Here is a 24,101-nt window from a genome sequence, read left to right on the forward strand (position 1 = left end):
CTGAATTGAAAAGAAGTAATAAAATTGTCATTATTCGCAGATAACATCATATTGTACATAGAAAACCCCAACGACTCCATCAAAAACCTACTAGACTTAATAAATGAATTTGGTAATGTAGCAGGATATAAAATTAACACCCAGAAGTCTATGGCTTTTTTATACACCAACAATGAACTCACAGAAAGTGAAACTAAAAACTCAATCCCATTTACCATTGCAACCAAAAAATTAAGATACCTCGGAATAAACTTCACTAAGGAGGTAAAAGACCTGTACTTGGAAAATTACAGGACACTGAAAAAAGAGAGAGAGGAAGACATAAACAAATGGAAGAATATACCGTGCTCATGAATTGGTAGAATCAACATCATTAAAATGTACACACTACCCAAAGTAATATATAGATTCAATGCAATCCCCATTAAAACACCAATGGCATACTTCAAAGATCTAGAACAAACTCTCCAAAAATTCATCTGGAATAAAAAAAGACCCCGAATAGCCGCCGCAACCAGGGCAAAGTTGGAGGGATCACAATACCAGATACCAAACTACATTACAAAGCCACTGTTCTCAAAACTGCCTAGTACTGGCACAAGAACAGACATATAGACCAATGGAACAGAATAGAGGACCCAGAAATTGACCCAAACCATTATACTCAATTAATATTTGACAAAGGAGGCAAGAGCATACAATGGAGCTCAAATAGCCTCTTTAATAAATGGTGCTGGGAAATTTGGTCAGATACATGCAAAAAAATGAAACTAGATCACCAACTTACACCATACACAAAAACAAACTCAAAATGGCTAAAGGGCTTGAATGCAAGACCATAAAAACTTACATAAATGACATAATATTGAAATACAATTCTTTATTTTTAAAATCATATTTTTGCTATGTACACAGGTTAAAATAAATAAATTATAGATCATAGAGAGATAATATATTTTATGAACTGTATGGTATTCCATCCTATACATTGATTTGTTATTGTTTAATATTATTTGTACTATTGTGGTGCATCTTTTTCATATTTTTGTAGTTTTTTCTCACTAACATATATATGGATTGCATTTCTACAAGTCTTGTAAGAGTGGGTTTAATAATTGTATTAGTTGTGATTATTAAATAATTATACTAATTTCTACTGTCTTTTCTTGTGATCTATCTAATCAATTGAGTTTTTATCCTATAGTTCATACATGTTTCCTTTTTGACTTGTTTGGAATTTTTTTTTAATATATTTTATTGATTTTTTACAGAGAGGAAGGGAGAGGAATAGAGAGCTAGAAACATCGATGAGAGAGAAACACCAATCAGCTGCCTCCTGCACACCTCCCACTGGGGATGTGCCCGCAACCAAGGTACAAGCCCCTGACTGGAATCGAACCTGGGATCCTTCAGTCCACAGGCTGACGCTGTATCCACTGAGCCAAACCAGTCAGGGCTGGAATTTGTCTTTCTAATACTTTACTGGTTTCTTTTAGGTTTGTACATCTGTGCTTATCCTAAAAGTATTGTAATTAATCAGTGTCGATATCCTCTTTCCCACAGTGATCTTAGAATACTTTGACGCAAACATCTCCTACTATTTTCATGCTATTGAAAACTAGCATTTAAGATGTACACTGTCTTTAAATTCTCCAGTAATCATTATCATTATTATTAACTTTTTATTTAGAGTTACCCATTACTTGTGCAAATTTATTAACACAATTTACCAATTTCTACTTGTACCATTGTTCTTGTATTTTAACTCTCCTTTTTTTTCACACTCATGTATACTTTGTAGTAGTAAGCTCTGAAATTTTGTCTGTCTAAAAATTTCTTTATTTAAATCTCTTTCTTAAATGGTACTTTAAATAAGTTTATACTTTTAAATTGAGAGTTATGCTCTCTCAACTTTGAAGACATTATTCCATTTACTTCTGAAATTTATTTTTGCTGATAAGAAGACTTATATACACTGCTTTAAGCAATGTCATATTTACTTCTTTTGAACCTCTATATGTTTCAATGGTTCTAAGGTGAATTTTATATTATTTTGTTGATTTGTTAATTTTCTTTGTACATTATAAATTGTACATTTTTCCACATGTGGCACTAGCTTGGGTTCTGATTCCTTGCAGATGACTCTTTTTACAAAACTTTCAAGATGGCCAATTTTTTTATTAAGTCAGTGGGTAAAGACATTTTATGCCTGTTTTACAAAAATGTGACTTCTAGATTAGATACTTTAGTTCCAGTTCTAAGCCATTCAGAGATTTAAAAAAATCTCGCCATATATATATGTATTGAATGAGTAATGTCTATTCAATATTCCTGGATCTGTTATTACATTAATCATTTGAATTCTACTCTCATGGTCCATATACCTCTGGCCATGTAATACTCAAACACTTAATCCCAATTTGAGCTCCAGTCCTACATTTATAACTGCTTACTAACTATTTCCACACTGATGTCTGCCATTACTTCAAACTATACATTACTAAAATAAAATTATCTCATATGTAAAAAAATGGCTTACGTTCCTGAATTATCTGCAGTCAGTACTTTGAGAGCTTGTTTGGAGGTTCTAGCAGGGGAGCGCAGCTACTCGTATACCCTTGACAGTTTTTCCTATGGGGGGAAGGTCGTCCTCTTTGACTGAGCGCGCAGCTTCGCGCAGCTTCGGGAGAGAGACACATGGATCAGTGAGGGAGGAGGGGGACACCCAACTAGCCACCCAGATCAGCCGAATCAACCCTGGCGATCAATGGGGTGACAGATGTCGCAGCCAGATCGCCCTCACATCCTGCAGTCAGTACTTTAATGTATACTTGAGAAAACATATCAGGCCACATATATTAAAAGAATTTTGGACTACTTAAGTGCTTTTGTTAAAGAGAAAAAATAAAATAGTGAAACAAAACTCTTATTTAGATACACATTTAATTGATATATTTTTGTCATGTACTTTTTAAACAAAGTTTTTCTTTCACAAGTTGATGCAAGTTTAAATCTAACAGATTTAGCCAGATTTTATTCCACTTGATTTTTATATTCATCTTATATGAACTAATTTATGAGAATTGTGCTTCTGTTACAGATGTGGACATTTTCTCTTTTTTCAGCTCCTCTCATTTGTCATCAAATGAAATTATAACATGTAAGTATTCAACACTTATATCACAGGTTCTGTTCTTCAGACATAGATGATAATGCCACCAAACTAAATTACTGGCTGGAAGGTCATACGAGCATGCAACAATTCATAATTAGTATTTGTCAATTGGCATACAAAAGTCAAAATTAGGCAAAAAAAATGACATTTTAGGTGTTCTTGTTAAGTGTATGAAAGTGAGGGCTACATGAAGACTAAGTATAACAAAGCCCACAATATTTCTTATTTAGTAGTTATTTTACTAATTATTCAAGTATAAACACTTGTTTTTCTCTTTCTCCCAGACCCTTCATATGAAATTAGCCACAAAGGTCTATAGATTTTTCAATGAATGTGTTTACTGAATCTCCATGTTATGTCATCCTTACTGTGATTGTTCTAGCTCAGGATCTGTGACCATCTATGCAGGCTTATAACTCATCTCAGTGATGCCAAACTGTTCATTTCATAGGGTTTATAATATACTTTTCACTTTACATCTATGTTTTTTTAAGTCCTGTTCTTCTCTAAAAAAATACCTTCCCTCTTCTTGTCAACCACAATCCCAATGATGTTTATAGAAATTGCATGTTTCTTTGAAACCCTATTTCAAACTCTACTTGTTCTATGAGGCTTTTCATTACTATATTAACTTGAAATAATCTCAGTCCATTTAAGTATTTTGCTGCTTATTTGACATACTCTAAATCCTGCTATCATTCCATAATGTCGAGGATTTATAAATTCTTAGGATTGCCTTGGTTTCTAAACCAATAGGATTTGCTTTATAATCATGCCATTCTGTTTAAACATCTTGGCTCCTTGACCTATGTTCCCCATAGTATGTGCAGCTCTACACAGACAGCATGCTGACAACATATAATATACTGCAGTAGTATGGCAACTGCTTGAATGTGGTTCTTAGTCTATTCTGGTTGCTTTTCTATTGATAATCTATTCACAATACATTTTATCCTTATTTAATTTGCACATATCTAGAGAAGGAACATTCATGAACATTCATATTTCATAATATGTATCAAATTATATAATTTTAAAAATTTTAAAGTAATGCCTTTATTCCCAAATAGAGGATCAGCTCAATGAGGGTAAAGAATGTTGCCCAATTTGCTAATAATTATATCCCCATCACCTAGCTCTGTATTTTACAAAGGATTTTTCTAAATATGTATTTGTTGAATAAATACATTGTGAAAAAAAAATCAACAAAACACCATCATCGGCAGCGATCCTGACAGCTAAAGTATTGATTGGAGATTTACTATAAAGTGGAGTATGAAAGTTTGGAAAAGGTTGAAGAGAAAAAGTAAATGTGAACATGAATGACTAAAGGAGCAGAAAACTAAACAATGGAATATAAATTTTTACCTTTGTATTGAAGAGCTTGTAGTTTCCTTACTCTTTTTTTTTTTTTAATTTCTTTATTGATTAAGGTGTCACATATTTGTCCTCATCCCCCCATTCCCATCCCACCCCTCTCCCCACGCATGCCCCAATCCCCTGTTGAACTTAACCGTTGGATAGGCTTATATGCATGCATACAGGTCCTTTCGTTGAACTCTCCCCCTCCCCCCACCCTCCCTCTACCCTCCCGTATCCTCCCTCTGAGGCCCGATAGTCCGATCGATGCCTCCTTGCTTCTGGTTCTGTTCTTGTTCCTCAGTCTATGTTGTTCATCATTTCCTCTAGATGAACGAGATCAAATGTCACTAGATATATACTAATAAGAACTGAATGTGAGACGAGCAATAATATTTATGCTGACAGGCAAATGAATCAATCTGTAGCGAGCTTCCCCCTGGACCAACAGTTCTTTTGAGACCCAATTCCGATGTCCAGTAGTTCCTTATGTGTACATGTCAGCACTGACCCCTCAGCTCTGGATGGTGGACAAATGGTGGTAATGGAGGTCTGATTCCCTCTGGTTTGGTCTCGGCCGATCCCAGGGGGACGGCGTCACCTGGACTAAGGGGCACGTGGCCTCACCCATATCCAAGGGGCGCGTGGTCTGACCCGGGCCTGGGACCCAGCCTCACCCGGATGGATCCAGGGGCGCACGGCCTCACCCGGACCCAGGATCTGGCTTCACCCGTACCCAAGGACACTTGGCCTCTCCCAGACCCAGGGGCACGTGGCCTCACCCGGGCTTAGTTGCACAAGGCCTCACTTGGATCCAGGGACACATGGTCTCTCCCGGACCCAGGGACGCTTGACCTCTCCCAGACCCAGGGCCACTTGGGCTCACCCGGGCCTAGGTGCACGGGCCTCATCCGGATCCAGGGACGCATGGTCTCACCCGGACCCAGGGACGTTTGGCCTCTCCCAGACCCAGGGGCACGTGGCCTCACCCGGGCCTAGGTTCACGAGGCCTCACTCGGATCCAGGGACACATGGTCACACCCAGACCCAGGAACGTTTGGCCACTCCCAGACCCAGGGCCACTTGGGCTCACCCGGGCCTAGGTGCACGAGGCCTCATCCGGATCCAGGGACACATGGTCTCACCCGGACCCAGGGACGCTTGGCCTCTCCCAGACCCAGGGCCTCTTGGGATCACCCGGGCCTAGGTGCACGAGGCCTCACCCGGATCCAGGGACACATGGTCTCACCCGGACCCAGGGACGCTTGGCCTCTCCCAGACCCAGGGCCACTTGGGCTCACCCGGGCCTAGGTGCACGAGGCCTCACCCGGATCCAGGGACACATGGTCTCACCCGGACCCAGGGACGCTTGGCCTCTCCCAGACCCAGGGCCACTTGGGCTCACCCGGGCCTAGGTGCACGAGGCCTCACCCGGATCCAGGGACACATGGTCTCACCCGGACCCAGGGACGCTTGGCCTCTCCCAGACCCAGGGCCACTTGGGCTCACCCGGGCCTAGGTGCACGAGGCCTCACCCGGATCCAGGGACACATGGTCTCACCCGGACCCAGGGACGCTTGGCCTCTCCCAGACCCAGGGCCACTTGGGCTCACCCGGGCCTAGGTGTACAAGGCATCACCCGGATCCAGGGACACATGGTCTCACCCGGACCCAGGGACGCTTGGCCTCTCCCAGACCCAGGGCCACTTGGGCTCACCCGGGCCTAGGTGCACGAGGCCTCACCCGGATCCAGGGACACATGGTCTCACCCGGACCCAGGGACGCTTCGCCTCTCCCAGACCCAGGGCCTCTTGGGCTCACCCGGGCCTAGGTGCACGAGGCCTCACCCGGATCCAGGGACACATGGTCTCACCCGGACCCAGGGACGCTTGGCCTCTCCCAGACCCAGGGCCACTTGGGGTCACCCGGGCCTAGGTGCACGCAGCCTCACCCGGATCCAGGGACACATGGTCTCGCCTGGACCCAGGGGTGTGTGGGCTCTCCCAGACCCAGGGGCGCTTGGCCTCGCCCGGGCATGGGGTCCAGCGTCATCCGGGTCCAGGGGCACTTGGCCTCACCCGGACCTGGAGTCCGGCCTCACCTGGACCCAGGGGCATGTGGCCTCACCTAGACCCAGGGACGTGAGGCCTCACTTATACCCAGAGGCGTGTGACCACACCCGAGTCCAGAGGCGCGCAACCCCGCCCGCACCCGGGTCTCAGCGGGGCCCCGTCTTCCCGATCCCAATTCCTGCCGGTCAATCCCCCCTCAGCAATTCCCCTGGCCATCCTTCCAGAGCTCCAGTATGGCTGCTGCAGAACTCGTCGGGCGGCGGCTCGGCGAAGTTCCGGTGCACCCGGTGCATGGCGGTGGGCCAGTCTGGCGTCGCTGCGTCGGCCCTTGGGTCTGCATAGGTGGCTGGTCGCCGAGCATGCGCACCTGGCCGCTTCCGGGGCGTTGAGATTCTTGACGGACTCAGAGGTCAGCAAGCGCGGAGTCTCCCACCCCATGTCTCATAGGGGCTCGTCTGTCCGTGTTTGGCTGCCAGTGGAGCCGTCCCCTCAGCCGGAGACCGCCGGGGGAACTGCGCCGAGCACGTTCCAGGCCGCTGTTGTATCGCCTGAGCCATAGTTCTTTTGTGTCGCCTGAGCTGTAGTTCTTAAAGTGTGGTCTTTGGGTCACCGGCATCAGCATCATCCCACATACCCCTCTTTTATTCTAGTTGTAGAGCATCTACTCAGCCAGCCCTATGGTGGTCTTGGATGGTGTCTGCTCTGCTCTCTTGTCGTAGTCTCAAAGTTGTTGTGGTAGGCAACAATCAGGCTTCCGCCCTATGCCTCCATCTTGGTCCTCCTTTGTATAGTTAAGTCTTGATTGTTGTTGGTGTCACTGGGGGGGCTCTCTTTGTCTATAAAGGAAGAGTTGCTGTGCAGGAGACACGTTTATGGGCCGGGTCTTGGTGCAGCAAAGCTTTGGCGCTCACTGAATATTCCCGTTGAATGTGTCCCTTATGCACGTGGTTGAAATCTGGTGTCATCTCCCACAGACCACTAGATGCCCTCGTTTCTGGGTCTCCAATGGGGTGTAGATCAGCTACTGCCTTAGGCACTCAGCAAGGATTACAGCAAAAACTGTAGTTTCTTCCTCCTGTCTGAGTGGCCCTGGAGCAGTCCGACTAGAACAGCAGATCATCTGGTCCGCTGCCAGAGGGCAGGCCACCCACATGCATAAGCCGTTGCTTGGGGCGCAGGTGTGCCTGCAAGACTTGCGGGGCAGGTCTTCAAAACATGCGGGGCGGGTCCCAGGGCGGGGCGGGGTCTCAGGGCGCCAACAGGCCATGGTGCGGCGAGCCTCGATGGCTGTGAGTCTGGTCCTTCTGCCTTCCATGTATCTAAGTCCCCTCGTTCCGCACTCCAGCGCAGCAAACACTGATTGCTGGGCGCACCTCTGCAAGAGTCCCGCCTCTCCCCGCAGGCATCTGGGTCTCCCGGGGTTCGCCAGAAGATGGGTTTCAGGGTGATGGAGAGTTAATCTCCCTTAGGTTTGGAACAAAAGCCCCTTTCCCCCGCCACCAGCCAGACCCACGCACCTCCACACCTCATCCCCTCCGATTTCGCTGGGTGCGAGGCAACAGAACAGCCTTTAACCTCCGCCGCCATCTTTTTCAAACTTCTCAATTTGTACTTCTTAATCCCTTCATTTCAGTTAACTCTACTGAAGTCTAGCGCCGCCGGGAGGTGCAGGGAAAGGGCGCCCGGGCCTCCGTCCGGTGCGCAGTGCGCGCGTCCCGCGGAACCAGGCGCGCGAGGGCTGCGCGACTGGGACGGGCGCTGGGCGGCCGCCGAGCTCCAGGCACCGCCATCACCGTGTTCCGGACGTCGCCGCCGCGGCGTCCCCCCAATTTATACTTTTTAATCCCTTGAATTCAGTCAACTCTACTGAAGTCTAGCGCCGCCGGGAGGTGCACGGAGAGGGCGCCCGGGCCTCCGTCCGGTGCGCGGTGCGCGCGTCCCGCGGAACCAGGCGCGCGAGGGCTGCGCGGCTGGGTCGGGCGCTGGGCAGCCGCCGAGCTCCAGGCACCGCCATCACCGTGTTCCGGACGTCGCCGCCGCGGCGTCCCCCCAATTTATACTTTTTAATCCCTTGAATTCAGTCAACTCTACTGAAGTCTAGCGCCGCCGGGAGGTGTACGGAAAGGGCGCCCGGGCCTCCGTCCGGTGCGCGGTGCGCGCGTCCCTCGGAACCAGGCGCGCGAGGGCTGCGCGGCTGGGACGGGCGCTGGGCGGCCGCCGAGCTCCAGGCACCGCCATCACCGCGTTCCGGACGTCGCCGCCGCGGCGTCCCCCCAATTTATACTTTTTAATCCCTTGAATTCAGTCAACTCTACTGAAGTCTAGCGCCGCCGGGAGGTGCACGGACAGGGCGCCCGGGCCTCCGTCCGGTGCGCGGTGCGCGCGTCCCGCGGAACCAGGCGCGCGAGGGCTGCGCGGCTGGGACGGGCGCTGGGCGGCCGCCGAGCTCCAGGCACCGCCATCACCGTGCTCCGGACGTCGCCGCCGCGGCGTCCCCCCAATTTATACTTTTTAATCCCTTGAATTCAGTCAACTCTACTGAAGTCTAGCGCCGCCGGGAGGTGCACGGAGAGGGCGCCCGGGCCTCAGTCCGGTGTGCGGGGCGCGCGGCCCGCGGGACCAGGCGCGCGGGGACTGCGCGGCGGGGACGGGTGCTGGGAGGGCGTCCCCAGCGTCCCGGGCCGGGTGGCCTGTGGGGGCGGCGGAGTTGCGAAAGTGAGTGAGTTTCCCAGGGTTTCGCCCGGAATGGGGTTCAGTGCAATCGGAGCCGGTGCTCAGCACACTCCGGAGCCTTTATCTCCTTCCTGCCAGCGAACTCCGGCCAGGTCATCAGCCGCCCCCTCCTCTCCGGTTCCATCCTCCCCGCAGGCGCGTGTGCTCGTGTCTCCGCCCGTTTCTCCATACCTCAGGCTTTTACGGCTTCCCCGACTGTCCCCGTGGCCTTCTCCTTCCCCCCAGCTGTGGGCATTTCAGTCCGCCAGCTCTCCTGTGGTTCTGGACGATGTCCGTTCTGACCTCTAGTTGTATTTTTGAAATTGTTGTGCCCGGCTGCAGGTTAGGTGTTTAACCTATGCCGCCATCTTGGTTTTCCGGCAGAAATCAGTTTCCTTACTCTTTACCATTTATTACCTACCTCAAGATGCAATGCTATGTATGAATAAAAACAACCATCCTTTCAAATATATGTATTATTCCACCTGTAGTATTCTAGAAGATGACCCTTGGGATTCAGTTGACATCATTTTTCAAAAGAGTGTAGTTACTAACTCATTCATGATCTTCAGTTCAGTGAAGCAAAATATTCCTCATTATTGGAAAAAGCATTCCTTGGTTCTTCTTATAAACACTATTTTTACGCTCTGTTTACTTGTTACTTTCCAGAATAAGATGAGTTTATACAGTCTTGTGACATTCATTTGTATTAAACAAAATATTAATTAAAATCTCAAATATGTTCAATTCAACGTCACCAAAATAATTCATTCAGCTTTGTTTTCTTGTATAATTTTTTAACTTTAATTTTTTAGTCCAGAATCTTGTTTTTCATTTTTTAGTCTTAAATCTTATTTTTTATCTTTGATTTAAAATAGTGGGGTTTAGATGCATGAGAACCAAGATGGCGGCATAGGTAAACACCTGTACTTGTTGCCTCCCACAACCATATCAAAATTACAAAATACAGAGCAACTATCATCCACAACCACGGGAAAGCTGGCTGAGAGGAAGTACAACTAGAGAGGTAAAGAAGAAAGTGCATTAGGGAAGCGTACTCTCAGACTGCCTGGTGCCCACAGGGCCTGCAGACTCCCCAAACAGGGACCCACTGGGGCCTGGGAAATGCAATGGACTGTGGTGGAGTGGCGCTGGAGATGGGCTCCCAGGTCTCCATGGAAGTGAGAGGTATGCATGTGGTGATCGTAGGTGGGGGCTTTGGTGTGATAATGGCCACCAGCCAGTTGCAGACACTGAACATCTCCTTCACATTGGTGGACATGAAGGACTCCTTCCACCACAATGTGGGAGGCCTGGGAGCCTCCGTGGAGAGCGGGTTTGCCAAAAAGACATTCATTTCCTACTCGAAAAGCTTCAAGAATAGCTTCCAGCTGGGCATGGTGGTTGAGATTGATCTGAAGAATCAGACGGTGCTGCAGGAGAAAAGCAAGGCACTGCCCTTTTCACATCTTATCCTGGCCATGGACAGCACTAGGTTCTTCCCCAGCAAGTTGAGCCAGGTTTTCAGCCAGCAGAATGCTATTCAAGCCTAAGAGAACATGGTGAAGCAGGTCCAGTGCTCACAGTCCATTGTGGTGGTGGGCGGAGGCTCTGCTGGAGTGGAGATGGCAGCAGAGATTAAAACTGAGTACCCGAAGAAAGAGGTCACTCTTATTCACTCCCAAATGGCCCTGGCCAACAAGGAGCTCCTGCTCTGTGCCTGGCAGGAGGCGAAGGAGATCCTGCTCCAGAAAGGCATGCAGCTGCTGCTGAGTGAGCAGGTGAGCAATATGGCAGAGTTGCCTTTCTATGAGTATCGCGAGTGCACCAGTGTACAGAAGGACAAAGGCACTGAGGTGGCCACCAACCTGGTGATTTGTCTGCAATGGTATCAAGATCAACAGCTTTCCTACCACCACGCATTTGATAGTGGACTGTCCAGCAATGGTGCCCTGAGGGTGAATGAGTATCTCCAGGTGGAGGGCTACAGCCACATCTACGCCATCAGTGACTGTGCCAATGAGAAGGAGCCCAAGATGGCCTATCATGCTGGCCTCCACACCAACATCACCGTGGCCATTATCGTCAACTCCATGAAACAGAGGCCTTTCAAGGCCTATAAACCAGGAGCACTGACGTTCCTCTTGGCCACGGGGAGAAATGACGGTATGGGCCAGATCAATGGCTTCTATGTGGGGCTGTTCATGGTTCTGCTGGCCCAGAGCCAGGACCTGTTCCTCTCCATGTTGGAAAACCAGGTGGCAGTCTCCACCCTGATGAGGAGGCTGGGTGGGAGATGATGTACCACCATCACCTGGTGAACGGATTGCCTGACAAGTGGTACCCGCCTGACAGCTGTTAAAGGGCACTCTTTCTGGAGTAAGATGCCACTGATGTACTCACCAGAAACACAACTTAAAGAAAAGCAAAAATAGAGAGGAGAGAAGGGGAGAAGAAGGGAGGGGAGGGGAGGGGAGGTGAAGGGAGGGGCGAGAGACAGACACTAAAAAGACATCCCCTAGAGGTTCTTTTAGGGTTTGGCAAGGCCGAACACTTCCCTTGGTCCTGGGAGTGTGAAGCCAGCCTTCTGCGCTACAGGTTCCCCTTGGATGTGTGTGCATGTGCAGGTGCTGGGTTACCTGATGGCTGGCTTCCTGTCTGTAGGGCAGGAAGGAGGGCCTGCCAAGTGAGACCAGCTAAGGAAGGAGGTCTGCACCCAGTCTTACTCATCATTCAGAGGGTGAGGAAGCCCACACATCCTGCAATACTCTAGTTGTTAGTAGGAGGCTGATTTTAAACTGTTAGTCCCTACCGTCTTTAATCTTAACGAAACGTTTTATATTTCAATTTTTATACCATATATACTATGATTATATATCACTAGAAGCCCAGTTCATCACAATTGTGCAGGTGGGGGGGGGGGTCCTTCAGCCCGGCCTGTGCCCTAAGCCGGCAGTCAGAGATCCCCCAAGGAGTCCTTAGTTCTGCTGCGGAGGCAGGAGAGGCTCCTGCCGCTGCTGCACTTGCCAGGCGTGAGCCCAGCTTCTGGCTGAGTGGCGCTCCCCATGTGGGAGCACACTGACAACCAGGGGGCAGCTCCTGCATTGAGCATCTCCCCCCTGGTGGTCAGAGTACATCATAGAGACCAGTCGTTCCACTGTTGGGTCGATTTGCATATTAGCCTTTTATTATATAGGTCTAGAGGCACGGTGCATGAAAATTCATACACTGGAGGGGGGTCCCACAACCAGGCCTGCCCCCTCTCACAGTCTGGGAGCCCTCAGGGGCAGAAGGCAACCTGGCAATCAGGGGAAGGCAACACCCCATCACACCTCCACTGCTGCCACTGTCGGAGGCGCAAGCCTCGGCCAGCCCTGGTTACCTGAGCTTTGGGTGGCCCTGGGCAGCTGGGCAGCCACCATGTGAGGCTTGCCTGTGCCTTGGGCCGGCCCTGGGCAGCTGGGCAGCTGCCATCCAAGGCTTGCCTGTGCCTTGGGCTGTCACTGGGTGGCTGGGGGCTGAGGAGACTGGAGGACTCCAGAGGCAGGTGCACAGAGTGGCTGGGCCCACCTGGAGGCAGGCCTGGCCTTGTTGTAGGCCTGCCATCCTAGCAGGGCTTAGGGGACTGGGCACTGCCATCTTGTGGCTGTGGGCACCACCATCTTTGAGGGTGTAGCAGTCAATTAGCACATTCCCTCCTTATTGGTTGTGGGCGCTGCCACCTTTGAGGGTATGGCAGACAATTAGCATATTTCGTCCTTATTGGCTGTGGGCACTGCCACCTTTGAGGGTGGGGCAATCAATTAGCATGTTCCCTCTTTATTGGCTGTGGGCACCACCATCTTTGAGGGCAGGGAAGTCAATTAGCATATTCCCTCTTTATTAGATAGGACTAGAGGCCCGGTGCACGAAATTCATGCACGGAGGGGGGGTTCTCCCTCAGCCCAGCCTGTACCCTCTCCAATATGAGACCCCTTGGGATCGGGCCTAAACGGGCAGTCGGACATCCCTCTCACAATCCAGGACTGCTGGCTCCCAACTGCTTGCCTGCCTGCCTTCCTGATTGGCCCTAACCGCTTCTGCCTGCCAGCCTGATCACCCCCTAACCACTCCGCTGCCAGCCTGATTGATGCCTAACAGCTCCCCTGCCAGCCTGTTTGCCCCCAACTTCCCTCCTCTGCCGGCCTAGTCACTCCTAACTGCCCTCTCCTGGAGGGTTGATCACCTCCAACTGCCCTTTCTTGCAGGCCTGGTCCCTCTCAACTGCCCTCCCTTGCAGGGCTGATCCCTCACAACTGCCCTCCCTTGCAGGCCGGGTGCCTCCCAACTGCCCTCTCCTGCTGGCCATCTTGTAGTGGCCATCTTGTGTCCACATGGGGGCAGGATCTTTGACCACATGGGGGCAGCTATATTGTGTGTTGCAGTGATGATCAATCTGCATATTATTCTTTTATTAGATAGGATAGAGGCCTGGTGCAGGGGTGGGGGCCAGCTGGTTTGCCCTGAAGGGTGTCCCGGATCAGGTGGGGGTTCCCTTGGGGTGTGGGGCGGCCTGAGTGAGGGGCCTGTGGTGGTTTGCAGGCCGGCCACGCCCCCTGGTAACCCAAGCGGAGGCCCTGGTATCTGGAATTTATTTTCCTTCTACAATTGAAACTTTGTAGCCTGGAGCGGAGCCAAGCCAAGCCTGGGGCTCCCTCTGAGGCCCGCAGCCATTGTGTTGGGATTATAATTGAAACTATGTTGCCTTAAGCGGGTGGGCCCGGCCAGAGTGTGTGGAAAGCTTTGCTTCCCCTGTTGCCTGTGGCAACCCTGGCCTGCTCTCTCAAGCTCCATTCTGCCGCCATTTGTTTGAATTTGTTTACCTTCTATAATTGAAACTTTGTAGCTTGAGTGGAGGCTTAGGCCTGGAAATGGCATGCGGAAAGCTTGGCCTCCTCTGTTACCTAGGAAACCTTGCTCTCTGTGGCTGTAGCCATCTTGGTTTGGGTTAATTTGCATACTCGCTCTGATTGGATGGTGGGCGTGGCTTGTGGGCGTGCCTTGTGGGTGTGTCGGAGGTATGGTCAATTTGCATATTTGTCTATTATTAGATTAGATAGGTTATATTTAAGAAGAAAGAGATAAAAATTTCCCTGTTGGTTAGTCCATGCTAACAGCGAGTTTATACAAAGCTAATGAAAGTTAAGACTAAGACCTGGCCTGCCAGCTGGAGGTATTTAAGGGGAGGCAGCCGAGCTATGTGACCTGTGGATGGGTCACCATCGGTTAACATCCAGGAAGCAGATGATCCCCTGTTGCTTCCAGGCTGCTGTCATGGGCAAATTTACAAGTGTAAAAACTCCTTTGTGGTTTTTTGCTTCCAATTTCTTGGCTAACCCTAATGCCACTTATCTGGAGACCCAGCCTTGTAGTGAGGATGCCTGCCAGCAGCTATGTTAAGGGTATACTGACTCCTTTACTTGGGAGAGAACTTCAATTTGGAGGAGCCTATTTTGGACCCCATAAGTTCACTCTACAGCAGAAGTGGTTGATCAATTCATCCAAATAAATTCAGGTTTAGTCCCTGCCCAGCCTGCCCCTCCCTGCTTACCTTTGATGTGGCCTCTGGATACTTGGCCAAAGTCCTTAGAAACCAGCCTCACTGGGGCTCTCACTCCATCCCATCTGGGCTGTGGCCTGGGCTGAGACATGTGCCTCTCTACCAAACATGGCTTCCCCATTGGGGCATCGCCCAGGGCTGAGTTCCTTATGGATCAAGGTCAATGAGCACCCCCATCCCCCTTGCTTCTGGAAGCAGGACCCAACGCCTGAGAAACAGGCCATTCTGTGCTGTCTGACCTAGGGCCTACCTAGCATGGTGGGAGTCAAAGCCCATTGGAGACAGGCCTTGTTCTGTTTATAACATTCTAGACATGCCCACAACCATGGGGATAGTTTTCCAAACAGGAAAATGTTGAAATAAAAGAATATGTTGTAAGAAAAAAAAAAAGAGGAAGAAAGCTCATTGAGACTGGTAGGAGGTGTGGAGATGTGGAGGCACAGAACGGGCTGGCACCCAGGTGTGCCACTTTTTTAATCAGGAGGGAGATACAAGCTCCTGCTTGCTCTGAGCTCCAGTTACTGGGCAAGACTTTGGGGGGCCCAGACAATACACAGGGAGAAACTGTACTGTCTGGCATCAGGGCAGGAACACAGGGGTGGCTCTCTTCCAGATGTAGGTGCTCACAAAGGTCATTGTTCCTGAGCTGAGACCTCCCCTGTGCAGGGCTGACAGGCAGCCATTTCAGTTTGCTCCACCCTGGTGATTCCCTGAGACCCCGCCCCTCCCAATTTACAACCCCACCCAAGCTGTGTGCAGCGGCTTTTGCATATGAAAGGCCTGTTCTTTCTCAGCCTTAAACCTGTCAAACAAGCTGAAGCTGGGTCAGGGAGCCCCAAAGCTATCAAAGAAGGCAAAGGCCTGCACTGCAGCTTCCTGCCTTGCTCCACAGCTGGGCCTCATCTGGGCACTTCCAAACCCCATACAAAGAGGAGGAATCTGCAGATCTCTCTGTAGCTCCTGCTGGGTGGCCCCAGGCAGGCGTGCAGAGTGGCCACGCCCACCTGGATGTGCTGACTTTGCACCTCCTTGGAGATCCAAGAGCCAGTGAACCCAGTGGTCAGTGTGAGACAATACCGGATTACAACCCTCACATCCATAAGTGACACACTTAAAGGGAAGACACAGTGAGCACCAAAGCCCCAATGAAGCAAGTCCTGCCCCATAAAGGTTTCTCCTGCACAGCAGCTTTTCCATTGTAAACACAGCTGGTCCTCACAGCCAATTGGCCTGGAGGTCAATTCCTCCCAGTGACACCAACAGTAATCAAGGTTCAACTACAACAAGACTGTGCACACAGCCCACAAAGGGGTGCACCAAGGGTGTCCACCTCAGGAGATTGGGGAGGCTGAGCCACCTATAGGATACCTACCACACAAGGCCACTCTATCAACTCAAGGAGACTTAGCAGCTACCCAATACATAGAAACAAACACAGGGAAGCAGACAAAATGTGGAGACAAAGAAACGTGTCACAAATGAAAGAAATAGAATAAAGCAAACTACTGGATGTAGAGTTCAAAACCACAGTTATAAGGTTACTCAAGAATCTTCTAGAAACCTCCAAGGAACTTAGTGAGACCTTCAAGGATCTTAGTGAGAATGTAAAAAACAAAACAAAACAAAACAAAACAAAAGAAACAGAAAAGGACAGCCAGAAATTAAGTATACACTGACTGAAATAAAGAATAATATACAGAGATTCAATAGTAGAGTAGAGGATCCCAAGAATCAAGCCAGTGATTTGAAATATGATGAAGCAAAAAACACCCAACAGGAAGAGCAAAAAGAAAAAAGAATCCAAAAATATGAAGATAGTGTAAGGAGTCTCTGGGACAACTTCAAGCATACCAACATCCAAATTATTGGGGTGCCAGAAGAAGAGAGAGAGCAAGATATTGAAAACCTATTTGAAGAAATAATGACAGAAAACTTCCCATACCTGGTGAAAGAAATGGACTTACAAGTCCAGGAAGCGCAGAGAACTCCAAACAAGAGGAATCCAAAGAAGACCACACCAAGACACATCATAATTAAAATGCCAAGGGCAAAAGACAAAGAGAGAATCTTATAAGCAAAAAGACAAAAACAGTTAGTTACCTACAAGGGAGTACCCATAAGATTGTCAGCTGATTTCTCAACAGAAACTATGCAGGCCAGAAGGGAGTGGCAAGAAATATTCAAAGTGATGAATAGCCAGAACCTACAACCAAGATTACTCTGCCCAGAAAAGCTATCATTTAGAACTGAAGGTCAGAAAGCTAAAGGAGTTGCTCACCACCAAACCAGTATTATATGAAATGCTGAAGGGTATTCTTTAAGAAGAGGAAGAAGAAGAAAAAGGTAAAGATAAAAAATTATGTACAACAAAGTGATAACAAATACATATCTATCAACAAGTGAATCTAAAAATCAAATGAATAAAAAATATGATTAACAGAATAAACTGGTGAATGTAATAGAATCAGGGGCATGGAAATGGAGTGGACTGACAATTCTCGGGGGGAAAGGAATGTGGGAGGTGCAGGAAGAGATGGGACAAATATCTTATATGCATGTATGCATTACCTATGGACACGGACAATGGGCTGGCGAGCGCCTGGGGTAGGGTGGGAATAGGGTGGAGGGGTGCTAGAGGGAGAATAAAAGAGGGACATCTGTAATAATTTGAACAATAAAGATAAATAAATAAATAAATAAATAAATAAATAAATAAATAAAATAGTGGGGTTTAATTTTTCTTTTGTCTTGGTATGCTGATTTTTTTCCTGCAGTTTTCTTGAACATGTTTTGTTTTAAACTATAAAAATTGATATAAATATAAGTGTAAAGTTATTAACATTGGATTACCATCACTAGAACATAAGTAGATGTTTACCTGATGTTTTGTTACCTATCTGGCTGTCAAATCGAGTTTCATTCTATGCATTATTTCTAACAGCACTTAATTGGAGCCAAAGGAGTTTCTATACATTTTCTTTGGCTCTTTACTAGCTAGATCTTTCAAATTGACTGTTTTTTTTTTTTTTTTGTCAATGTGGTTAGTTTAGATGCAAATATATATTCTTACATAAATATTTATACATATACAAATCCATATGTAAAAATAAAAATGTATATAATATTTTAGTCAATGGCCCTGCAAATATTCATAATTTATGTAGTATTCTGAATCCATATTTCATAAAATGCATAGATTTTTGATTGTTCATTGTTACATTTAGTTTGTTAAAATCATGCCAGTTCCTTTCTGTGTGTTGTTGAGACAGAAGTGCCTTCATTGATTGCTTCTCATTTTCCTTGCTGATGGCCCCCATTATACAGACAGGCATGTTCCAAGCTAATTAGCAGAGCTTTGTTCTTGACTGCTGATTTCCTCAAATTCTCTGCAGGAAGGAAACTTATGATCACTTTTGGAAATTCATCTACATACAGGATAATGATGTAATAATAGTAAATATGCTGTAGTATTTGAATAGATTTGAGAAATAATACACCACCCTATAAATTCATAACTGGTAAAGGAACAATCCCATAAAGGTAATTGGGATAATACCCATGATGCAAACCCATTGAATAAAATAACCAAAGTCTCTTCTATTCAACAAAATTCAGAAAATTACAGTGCTCCATGGGCCACTAAGCCAGTTTCTTTGAACAGGCCCTATCTTATATTCTGGCTCTGTCATTAATAGCTGAATGTTTTAGGTCTAGGAACTTTCTCATCTGTACCTTTGGGATAATAATAATCATGTGCTATGGGGCTTTTAATTGTATTAAATGATGATAATAGGAAACAAAAATGCACTTCAGAGTATTGTATGAAATTATGAAGTTAATGAATACAAATTACTTGGTATAGTAACTTGAATATTTGTTAAACACTTACTAAATGCTTAACAAATATTAGCCAACATTGTTGTCATGTTGCTTCTGCTGCTGTATAGTGATTGTTATATTTATTGTCAATTTAGTGAAAGATTCCCATGTGAAAAGTATAGGACATTTATAGCATAGGTATAGTGACTATATTTTCTCACCTATGTCCTGACTATTTTGATTGTACTTATAAAGTAAATCAAAGAAAATATTGAAAAGTCATTGACCAATAAGCTCATTAGGTGTAGAACACAATGTCAACCCATTTTGTATCTACATTCAGCCTTAGGATCAGACAGTTAGTGTTCAGAGTCCTCGAGATTGCTCATAGACTTGCAATTTACTTTGACCTGGGGAAAGAATCAATACCATGCTTAAGATGTTAAAGATGTAGATTCATGCTTTGATGCATTTCCCCTGATCTTCCATTTCACATGAAGAGACAAAATAGTGACTGGATCTTAACTCATTCCTACACCCGAGCAACCCACTTAGAGTTCAGATGGTACTGATGAAAGGGTCTTGGAAATATTTCTCTGCAAAAGGATATTATGTATTTCTCTACATGATACTGTATTTCAACTATCTGAGCAATATATCCAGAATTCTATCAAAATGATTTTTATTAAGTACAGATCCATGTTAGCACACTTGTTAGGTATTCTTTTTACTATCAAAGTATGAGTTTTAGTTTGTCTTTAAAATATATTTTAATGAAAACCTCCAGAACAAAATTGTATTTATGATTTGAGATAATAGTGATTTTTATTACCCCTTTTCAAAGAGTCTTTCAATGCATCTTTATTTATAGTCTTATTAATGTAAAAACTCCTCTTTTAAGGAAAGTTTTTTTCTTCCTTCAAAACCTTTGTCTCATTGTATTTTTAATCTCATGTGCTCTGTGGAACAACAATAGTGATTATATGTAATTAGAACCAAGGATGAAAATCTTCAGAACTAAAATAGTCAAGGTTTTTTACATAAGACTTGCTCAGAGTTCTAGATCTGCCCTTCAGCTCTGAAATAAAGTGGGATCCCTTTTTGAATGAAGTGGTTATCAGAGAGTCCCTTTAAAAACCTTCTATCACTTCGTTTGAAGAAGGTTTTTCTTAAAATGAGGTAGCTTTATGAACCTATATAGTAAGGTGAAAAGCCCCCATAAGGTAACATCAGTACTGACAGAAATCACAATACTTGTTACTGTCATAAGCCAATCAGAAAACGTAAACTAATCTCCCTGACAGTACCATTATGGGGTGAGACAGTTTTCATTTGAAGTATTTGCTAACAAGGCTGCAAGTTTATTAATACAAATTAGCCTTAGGCCCCACCTTTTGGCAGCTGAACAAAATGCAGAAGAGTACACAGCTGCCTTTCACAGTTGTATGGAGGCTATCCTCAAGTACATCTTCAACTCCCAGTATGTGCCCAGAATAATGTACTCTTAAATGTGAGGAGCTGCCAAAGAAATCACATGAATGACCTTTGTCTTTGAGGGGTATTCAGTCCAGTTGAGGAAAGAAGATACAGTCCCAGGGAACAATTTGAAGAAAATTATATAGCAATATGCCAACAAATAGAAAACAAATAGAAAACAAATACACACTGTCTTTGTAGAGGGAAATGTAGGTTGATTGTGCAGTAATAAGGTGAGGCATTTGTGTGAGTTTTCACGTATGCAATTCTCTGCCTATTTTACTGTAGCCTTTTTGATTTATATAGAAGATCACAAAGGAAGCTCCATGATGAACCAGAAAAGGGGTGAGATAAGTCATCTTGACATCAATTCATACCACCTGTGCTGTGCAGCATCTTTCATCTTAGATGCCCTTTTTCAAAGCCCAAGGCCAAGCTTGCCTCTCTACTAGTGTTTGTATTCTGCTTTGTTTTGCTCCAAAATCTGGACAATGACCAGATTTATGAATTTTGCTTCTGTTTCTTATATTCACTATATCCTTCCTAAAGCCTTCTACCCTAATTAGATTAGAATCTATGGAAAAATGTTTTCTGAGCCTGACTTCCCAGGGCAAAAGTCACACATTTATTTAATTCAAAAACTGTTGAGAAATACCAGGATCTCTTTCTTTGAAACTATATAAAGCAAAGCTCTCCTGAGACAGAAGCATGAAGCATTTTGTTTTATTTTTTTCTTTCATTTATTTTTGCAATATGCCATCTGTATTAAAGTGGCAGAAGAATCTTCTTAGAAAGTTGGAATGTTCTAAATAAATAATTTTTGAAACTCATGGACGTTTCACTTTGAATTCTCTGTGGATTAAATGTTATGTTTCCATCCTTCCATTTTGTAAACATCGTATAGGGTTCTATGATTGCCCCCAATCCCCTTCACATTTTCCATCATATTAAAAGGGTCACTTTTCACAACCAACCCAGTAGTTGTATGTATTATAGCATGTCTACATGAATCTGGAGATCAAAGCCCTTTAGGTTAAATATTGCTATACAAAAATCAATGAATTCAAGTAGTATTACTCAAACTATTGTCTTTGAACCATCTGCATTAGAATTGCATGGGTCACTCACTTAAAATAGCTATTTCTGGTCTCTACATTGAATCAGAAGCTCTGAAGATTCTGCCTTTGTTCATATTGTTGCCTCTTTCTAGAACACCCTCTCTCTCTGTGGAAATCCTGTCCATCTCTTAAGGCTCAGTTCAAATGTAGACTGTTCTATTAATCCATCCTTGATCTACATCTTTTCAATAGATGTGATCTTCCATGAAGTTATTCTATAGGATAACAGAAGCATCAGAACTTTAGTACATGAGAATTTTGGGGGAACTTAGATAGGTCATCCAGGAAAAAAGGTGGTAAATAGCATCTAAGATTTGCACTTAAATTAGTACTTACATTTGGAAACCTGAGATGAAAATGCTATATAGTAACTAAGTAATAGCATCTATGTTTGGAGAATAAATTGGTACAAATTTCACAAGAGAATCTTAGGATAAAAGTGAAACAAAATGGGTAGACTTCTAGACAAAAAAAATGTACAATAACAAAGACATAAGTAGTGGTAAAGACCTTTGAGTGAGGATATATAATACCTTAATTGAGCATGTGCAGTTTTGAGAATATTATACCTTAGGGTAATGTGAGCATAATTATTTAAGATATGAAAACAGGAAGTTGTCAGATATATGGAAAACAGGGCAGTGGATAAAGCTATTATAAAATGGTAGAGCTTTGTAGTACATCTACACAATGGAATACTACACTGCTGTAAAAAAGAAGGAACTCATCATTTGCAACAGCATGGATGGAGCTCGAGAGCATTATGCTAAGTGAAATAAGCCAGTCAGAGAAAGATAAATATCACATGATCTCACTCATTTGTGGAATATAATGAAGAACATAAACTGATGAACAAAAATAGAACCAGGGTCATAGAAGCATCAAATAGACTGTCCAACCTATGAGGGAAGGTGGCGGGGAGGGATAAGAGATCAACCAAAGGACTTGTATGCATGCATATGAGAATAACCAATGGATACAGATGGGGGAGGTGAGGGCATGTTCTGGGGCTTGGGGGCAGCCAGGGGAGAGGTCAATGGGGGGGGGGAGGAAACATATATAATACTTTAAACAATAAAGAACTTAAATTAAAAAAATAAATAAATAAAATGGTAGAGCTGGAGTATGAGCCCAGGTGGGCTTGACTACAAATCCTATACTTTGAACATTTGAACTCTATCTTTTTTTAAAATATATTTTATTGATTTTTTACAGAGATAAGGGAGAGGAATAGAGAGTCAGAAACATTGATGAGAGAGAAACAGATGAGCGAGAAACATTGATCAGCTGCCTCCTGCACACTCCCCACTAGGGACGTGCCCTCAACCAAGGTACATGTGCTTGACCTGAATCGATTCTGGGACCCTTCAGTCCACAGGCCGACACTCTATCCACCGAGCCAAACCGGTTAGGCTGAACTGTATCTTTGTTCAAACTGCTGCTTCATCCTGGAATGTTCTTTCCCTCTATATTTGCTTATGGGAACACTTTCCTGTGACTTGCCAAGGATGCTTGAGCTGTCCCCTTCTGACAATAACAACTGTCACTAATCCTGCCACTCTTTTTATTTGAGGACCATGGAGTATACTTACCTAGATTTTTTTTGCTGATATCCGCAGAATCCCTGTGGTAGAAAAAAACCAAGGAGAAGTCCACATTCATTGGGATGCTCAGGGTACAAGTAGATATAGAGCAGATGAGGTCTAGGGACCACTCTTATCGGTATCACCTTTTCGAAAGGTGTGCTGGGCTTCACCCCACACCTATTCGATAAGAATCTTCAGCTGGCACACATCTCCAAAGGGGACATAAATATGGCCAATAGACATATGAAAAGATGATCAACATCACTAATCATCAGAGAAATGCAAATTAAAACTATGATGAGATATCACCTCACACTTGGCAGAATGGCTATCATCCATAAATCAGTAAACAACAAGTGTTAGTGAGGATGTGGAGAAAGGGGAACCCTCGTGCACTGTTGGTGGGAATGCAGACTGTTGCAGCCACTATGCAAAACAGTATGAAGTGTTCTTAAAAAATTAAAAATGGAAGTAACTTATGACCCAGCGATTCCACTTCTGGCTATATATTCAAAGATCCAAAAAATCTAATTTGAAAGAATATATGCACCCATATGTTCATTGCAGAATTATTTACAATAGCCAAAATATGGAAGCAAGCTACCAGTAAGTGCCCATCAGTAGATGAGTGGATAAAAAAAGTGGTGGTACATATATACAACGGAATATTACTAGACCATAAAAAAGAATGAAATCTTAACATTTGTGTCAGCATGGATGAATCTAGAGGGTATTATGCTAAGTGAAATAAGTCAGACAGAAAAAGACAAATATCATATGATTTCACTCACATGTGAAATCTAATAAACAAAATAAATGAACAAACAAAATCGAAACACACTCATAGTTTCAGAGAACTGACTGATGATTGCCAGAAGAGGGGGTTTGGGAGGCTGTGTGAAAAAGTTCAGGGGCCCTAGATGGTTTGGCTCAGTGGATAGAGCGTCAGCCTGCACACTGAAGGGTCCTGGGTTCAATTCTGGTCAAGGACACATGTCCGGGTTGTGGGCTCCATCCCTAGTAGGGGGTGTGCAAAAGGCAGCCAATCAATGATTCTCTCTCATCATTGATGTTTCTATCCCTCTTCCTCTCCCTTCCTCTCTGAAATTAATAAGAATTTATTTTTAAAATAAGTTGAAGGGATTAAGAAGTACAGATTGGTAGTTACAAGATAGTCATGGGGAT

General features: G+C 45.3%; 1 pseudogene; it reads left to right on the forward strand.

Moving 5' to 3' along the window:
- Window positions 1–10,475: 10,475 nt before the first annotated feature.
- LOC103297224 (ferroptosis suppressor protein 1-like) lies at window positions 10,476–11,595 on the forward strand (annotated as a pseudogene).
- The last annotated feature ends 12,506 nt before the right edge of the window (window positions 11,596–24,101 follow it).

Source organism: Eptesicus fuscus, chromosome 1 (assembly GCF_027574615.1).
Source record: "Eptesicus fuscus isolate TK198812 chromosome 1, DD_ASM_mEF_20220401, whole genome shotgun sequence".
In the NCBI taxonomy this organism is placed as follows: domain Eukaryota; kingdom Metazoa; phylum Chordata; class Mammalia; order Chiroptera; family Vespertilionidae; genus Eptesicus; species Eptesicus fuscus.